General features: G+C 40.4%; 1 long non-coding RNA gene across 1 annotated transcript; it reads right to left on the reverse strand.

Annotated features, from left to right (window-relative positions):
• Window positions 1-1433: 1433 nt before the first annotated feature.
• Window positions 1434-6584, reverse strand: LOC111766293 (uncharacterized). The gene is made up of 3 exons (XR_002798374.3): window positions 6485-6584; window positions 4879-4956; window positions 1434-2268 (listed from the first exon to the last, which is right to left on the reverse strand). It is a non-coding gene; the product is annotated as an uncharacterized lncRNA (long non-coding RNA).
• Window positions 6585-6944: the final 360 nt, after the last annotated feature.

Genomic DNA, 6944 nt, shown 5'->3' on the forward strand with positions numbered 1-6944 from the left:
CAAAAATAAACAGAACAGATGTACTTATAAAATCAAGTCTGCACCCACCCCTGAGTACCTGCCTCGTACTAGAGAAGTTTCTACAAAAACTCAAAACTGGCTTCAAGTCACCTTCTCACTGCAACTCTTCGGAAGCCAGAGATTAAGTCTTATGTGAACAGATACAGGAAAAGTTTTCCCAAAGGCTGCAGGCGCTCTCACGGTGGAGGCTGAACAAATGTGCTGGTTTCCCCCGCAGAAGAGCCACCTGAAGCTGCATCAAGCCTCAAGGTCAGAAGACATGGGTTCAAGTTCTGGTTCTTCCTGTTACTAGGTGAGGCCTTGGGCAATCTTAAACTCCTAACCATGAGCTCCTCAAAGAGACAATAACAGTGATGTTGCCTACTTCATGCGGCTCTGTAAGGATGAAGCGAGAAAATCAAAGGAAGGAAAAGAACAATGTAAAGCCTACAGAGGTTGAATTCTGACCACACTGGTTTTGTTCAAGACCAAGGGAAATGTCAAAGGAGATGCAATGCAAAATGATGTCATTTTCATAAAGCGGTCAGTTTATTACTGAGAAAGTTTCGATATAAAATTTTAATATGTCTGAAAGTACATTCAACATTAAACTATTCTAATAATATTAATAACTGTACATAAAACTTTTTAATTTTTCATATGCAATTTCCTTTGGTCCAACCAAACCTGGGAGGAAGACAGAAAGAATATAATCCATACTGAACAGATCAGGAGGGTAACTGGGAGCGATAGGAAGAGAATCCAAGTTCCCTTGCAATCATTTCACTTTGTCATACTTCTTGTCGCTTACACATTCACAGATTCTTTTACTGTAGGAGTCGGTTTTTGTTGGAGTAAAAGTGAAATGTGAATTACTACCTCAAGGGGAGGAGTCTCATCTCATGGAAGGTAGCAAGAGCATAACGATGCCAGATGCCTGCCACCAGAACTTAAGTGCTAGAATGCCAATTCACTCCCTGGTTTGCAGGAGTCAGAGTCACCAACAAAAGTATGACTCCCACAAGCACTGGAAGAAACAACGTTTAGTAACATAAGGAAGAGACAGAGCATGGTCAGCTTCACTAGTGGGAGTTGGGCTGCCATGGAGATTGGGTCTTGCTCAGCAGCCAACATGACAAGGTGGTCTATGCACAGCCCGTCTTGTGTTGTAGTGAAAGGACCTCACTCCCGCCCTGCCAGGAACAGATATACCAGGGAGGGGAGCCAGGTACCATAAACTGTACATCCTTTAGCCAAGCTGTCCCCAGTGAAGGTTTCTATATGCATATGGCAAAAGTGGAAGGAATGAGCCGGCAAGCCACTGTCTACTGGGGAACATCTTTTACCTTACTGCCCTCCAGACAAGGAGGTCAGTCCACATCTTTTATTCATCCTAGGTGCCGGTTGAATCCTCTAGTCCAGGCTGCCACATCTCATCCTAAGTACAGGCTTTATTTGTGGGTCACAGGGAAAGACAGATGACTGGACTTGAACTTTCCCCTACCGTAATTTTCTCTCTCATCGGCTGTGAACTGTTGAGCCTATGTAGAAAAGTTTGGCAGCCTTCAGAAACAACAAGGCCCCAATAATTGGTATTTAGCTGTTAGTTTATGAAATCACATTTGTGGTGTGTAAAATGTAGAGCTCTTTACAAACTGTAAAGTGCTAATATGCAGATAAAGTGTTACCTTTTCTTCATCAGTTTCCCATCAGGCAGCAGAGAAGTATTTATTGCTGGGAAGAATGAATCATCTCAAACATTTTCCCAATGGTTGCAGGAGCGTTGCTCCTTCTCGGTGTTAGGATGTCAAGCTCTTTTGAGACCTCTGTTTCATCTTATCTGGCAGTCTAATAAGAAAATACACTACACTGCTTCATTTAAAAAGCCTACAATCTGCTCAAGTTACCTGAATGCTGCAAAGTCCCTTTGCATATTTTACAAAAATTGTTTGGAAATTCTGTTCCCGTAGAGAATCCATGGTTACATATTTCAGAGAGAAGTAGGCAGATGTGCTTTCAGCAGCCCAGGAACACAATTTAAGAAAGCTGGGGACCAAAAGGAAATGGAAAACAAAAGGGAAATTCTCCTCTTTTCCCATAGTAAATGTGGTCACATGGTCAACAGCTGGACCGTACCATACATGGACCCTGATATAATCAAGTAGCCACCCATCTGTTTGGTTCCCAAAGCGGCGAGGAAAAAATAGCGTCCCACGTCCCACGCACTCCAGCTGTCCTCGGCATCCAGTGCTCAGTGATTTTTTTTTTCTAAAAATAAAATGAAATAAAGTCATCACTTTTCCAATCAAGAGAGCACTTGTTTAAGGAACAATTATGTGAGACAGAAACCATTGTTCTAAATCTACCTGTAGGTTTTTCAAAGGAAATGCAGAAGTCACTCCTTTCTTCGAGATGGGCACTCTTTGAAAGAGAGTTGTTGCCTGCCAATGTTTCAACTTCCAGCTCATAAATGTGCAGCAAGGAAGGGATGTGGGATCTGAGTCCTATGGGGCCACTTTGCATAGGTATTGAGGACTCTTAGCCCCTAGGAATTGCTACATCCTGGGTCACATTTTGGGCTCTGCTATTTCTAATCATATTCCAAAAGCATCACTCTGTAGAATGTGGACATATGTCAATATTCAAGAATAGAACTGGTAGATATTTACAGACATGCAGCCTTTGGGTATGCCAGCATGATCTTCAGTCAAATTTTCTTTTCGAACAAACACAAATTAAGCAATCACTTCCCCTTGGACTTCACATTTTAAAGCAGAAATTTCAAAAAGAGTCTGTCACTGAAAGAGCAGAATGGACTTTGGACTGTGACTTCCTAGCACAGAAAGAAGATACTGCCCTCCTCCCTGGTCTCATCCCTCTATTCTCTCTCAGGTTAAGTACCCAGTCACACTGCATTGTGGGCAGATCTCCAAAGATGACCTGCTGTGTAATGCCACCCTGATTTGCAAGTCCCTTCGACCTCTCCCAGTAGACTCCTTTTCATTATTATATCCTTCAGCTATCCCTTCCTTTAATTTCTGTAGCATTTTATACACACTTCTCCTGGTAATTGCTAGATGGTACTGTAATTATATGACATATGTCTCCTCCACTAGAACCTTACTTAAAATTTGTTTAAGAAACACCTAGAAAATGTTTGCCATGTACTAGATACTCTTCAAAGTGTGGATGCAAACTAACTCATTTAATCCTATGATTTAGCAATGACTATGCTCGCCATTCTCCAGATGTGGTTACTGAGCCACATGGGAGCCCAGTGCCACCCTGCTAGTAAGTGGCAGAATCAGAACTCACACCCAGGTCATCTGGCTCCAGAGCTCACGCTCTCAACCACTGTACTTTAAGCATCTTGAGGGCAGGAAAATTGTCCTACATTATTTCATATACACAGCACCTACATGTTGCTTCTAATTCTGATTCAATAAATTCTTGTTGCTTAAAATGCTAGTGGCAATGCAAACATTTTAAAGATGTGCATGCAGATAAGTGATAATATATATGCATATGTTTGTATAGGAGTACATTTTGAGGAAAGATCCAGCAAGGATACTTACGCTGCATGCCCAGTCATAATCTAGGCATAGCAAAATGCCGGGGAATAAAGAAGGCAGGACTTATTAAACCCATTTTACAGATGAACAGACTGAGCCCCACACATTAGATTTATCAGAGAATCTGATCATGGAATGATTGCAGAAAATTGTCTTTTTAGAAAGGTAAAATTTCCTTTGCAATTTCCTGATGCAAGAGAAGACAGGTGTCAAAACAGATGATATTTCCTTCACTTTCAGAGGATCTGAACAGGTGTAAGTCTTTATCTAGAAAGCCCGGAAAAATGGATCTAAACTGATATTCTGGCAGAGAGGTGGCAGCTGCATTGTCTCAGCCCAAATAGGGAACAGAGAAAACTGGACCTACCTGTATTGCTATGAACAGAGGTATGTGTAAATCCCCAGATGGGTGGCAACAAATAAGTGGCTTCCATTCATTGGCCTGCTCTTCAAATGAGCCAGGAAAATGCAGCCAGATGGGACCAAGAATGAAAGCATGTCACTTAATAATTCTGACCTGACCAAATTCTTGCTTGGCTGGCTGTTGGTCAGGTAGCTACACAACCAACAAGAATCTTCATTTTCAAAAGGGGAGATGGCTTAAGGTTTAAGCACAGCACCTCATCAATGCCTGTCCAGACAACCACAGTCCTGTGCTGGAGCAGAGGTGGAAAACGCAGAGGTGGAAAACATCAGAGGTGCTGGAGCAGAGGTGGAAAACGTCCATATACGACTTGACTGACAATACCACGGAAAGCCCTGTTCTAATTTTTAGTGCTTGTTAAAAAAATTTCTGGGTACAGAATGAGTAAAACTTAAAACATCAGTAGATGCTGAGAATCCTGCACATTTACCTAACTGGAAAAACCAGAATTGGACCTTGTCCTTGGAGGAGTCATTTAACACTTCAAAACATAGTTTTTTTTTTTCATTAATAAAATCAGGGTTGTTATTACTACATCTCCCTACAGAACTCAAGGCACATCGTTAGATCCAGAATTATGACAGAGTTAATAGCATTTTGTGACCTATAAAGATAGTTTAAAAATGCAAAGAACTAGAGCAATTTTTCCAAGGCTTTCCCTCTACAGATTGATGAAATGTAGAACAGAGGCAACAATATTGATGAATCTAGAAGAGGCTTCCTGGATACTAAGCTGGAAATTTGTTCAACACATCAAAGTCTACTGAAGGATTTGGTGAAGAAAAACAATCAGGGAGGGCCCTTTCTTCATTTGTAAAGTACCAGATACATGGAAATAAATACATCCCCACCTGTCCTTTGCAATCCCGATTAGATACCTACCAACTGGTTTTCCATTGATTATGGAGACAAAGGATTCTGACCAGAGACTCTGCCTTTGTTTCTGAATTTTGGTGGCTCCTGGGCAGAAAGAAAGAAATTTAAAATAAATTTAAAGATTAGTTAGCTAGTATTGCAGCTCTTTGCTCAACCCTAGAGGGTTTCACTGAAGCAGTTGTTCCATATTAATTATTTTCTAAATTAATAGACTGTTTATTGTAATAGTAATAATGATTGTTACTTCTGTTTGACTAGTCCTTAATCCCACTTGCTTTCATGTGCATTTTGGGCCTGGAGCATCTCAAGAACCTAGTGTCAGGGGTGGATGTTTTAACTCCAATCCATTAGTATGAACCCCTTATGGTAAACCTTGCCATGCTCCAAATCCCCAAGGCCAACTGGAGGGAAGGTGAAGAGGGTGAGGCAATTACTCACCATGCAGCCATAACCCCAGTTGAAATGTTGATTTAGTTCCAAATATTCCAGTCTCCTGAATTAGGTGGGTGAGGATGGTTAACGTGGGGAATTGCATTTTCTACAAGGCTGCTGAGAGTTGGAACACAGCAGAGTTGAAGAGAGGCAAGGCTGGGCATGACTGTGGAGCCGTGACTCACCAGGGATCCTGGCTCAGTCCCATCCTTGGGAATTCTCACATCACAGCAAGGAATGGCAGGTCACAAGGAAAGGTGACAAGGAAAGGTGGCAACATCCACCGAGTTCTCACATACATGCAGCTGATGCTTGTTTTTCACACCGGCTGCTACCCTCTATCGCAGCCCCAAAACAAAGGTGGCAGAGCTGAATCTTATTCATTTCACTTCTGTATCAGGATGGAGTCATCTCCCTCATTTCTTTAACTCTTTTCTCTCTCTCTCTCTTTCTCTCTCACACTCTCTCTCAAGACTGCCTTGAAAAACTAGGGATATCCTGGTAAGGACTACTTCAGAGGGTCATGCTCAATTAAAAGACTTCTATGACATTATGAAATCTGACATTTTGAAACTCTATAAATGTATTTTTCCCTTGAAGTCATTTTAATAAACTTCTAAATCTAAAATCATGGCGATCTTAATTTTCATGAGATTGATAAATTTAAAATTCACTAGGGATAATGAAAACAAGTTCCTTTAAAACTGTTTGAGAATAAATGAATGTTTTACAAAATACTTGTCAGGATGAATCTTATTTCTTATTTTACTTATTAATCCGGAAGTGGGGGTGCACCATGTCATTTCCGTGTGTGTAGACAATGCTAAAAATGCTGTTGAGTAGAATTAGACGTCAAGCTGACAGGGATAGACGGCAGCAAAAAGATTGCTCAATGCTAGGCGAGTGGGCAGAAGAGTGGCAGTTGAGTTTCAGTGTGGGCAAGTGTGAGGAAATGCATCATGGGAAAAATCCACTAATAAAATGAGTCTCTCTTAGCTATCACAGGCATGACACAGGAAAGGCAATTTCAAGTTATCAGGAGCTATTGTCTGAATTTGTAAGTATTAGTACCTATATAATGTTTCATAATTTACAAAATGGCTATGTATATGTATATATGCATAAATATGTGTATGCATATATATTAATATTAAGTAAATCTCCTAAAAACTTTATCTACCTTCTGTGTGAAACCCCTGGGTTAGTAACTTGGCTGTGGTCAATGGCTATTCAATGATGAAACAATTGGATATTCTTCTTAACTTCAAGCGGTTTATAGTCTGGAAGAGAAGTCATACAACAAAACCTATGTAGAATAGTTTCTGTGTTGTTTCCAACAAAAATATCGGCTGCTATACATCACCAGAGAGTCTCTAGAAAGTAAAGAGAGAGAAGAGGAATATTATATATAAAACAGGACTTTGAAACTTAGCATTACATTTACATTAAGAACGTTGAGGAAAACATGAAACAGTCTACTACATGATGCCCTCTTTATGATTTTAAGACTATATATAGATTTGCTTCTTTTGTGGAGCAAAAAAAGAACATTTGAACATTTTGCTTTATTTATTTTGTATGGATCTGTGAATTATATAACTGCTCTTTTTTTCCTCTTTCTGCTAATTTCTAGGAAGCAG

Source organism: Dasypus novemcinctus, chromosome 25 (assembly GCF_030445035.2).
Source record: "Dasypus novemcinctus isolate mDasNov1 chromosome 25, mDasNov1.1.hap2, whole genome shotgun sequence".
Taxonomy (NCBI): Eukaryota; Metazoa; Chordata; class Mammalia; order Cingulata; family Dasypodidae; genus Dasypus; species Dasypus novemcinctus.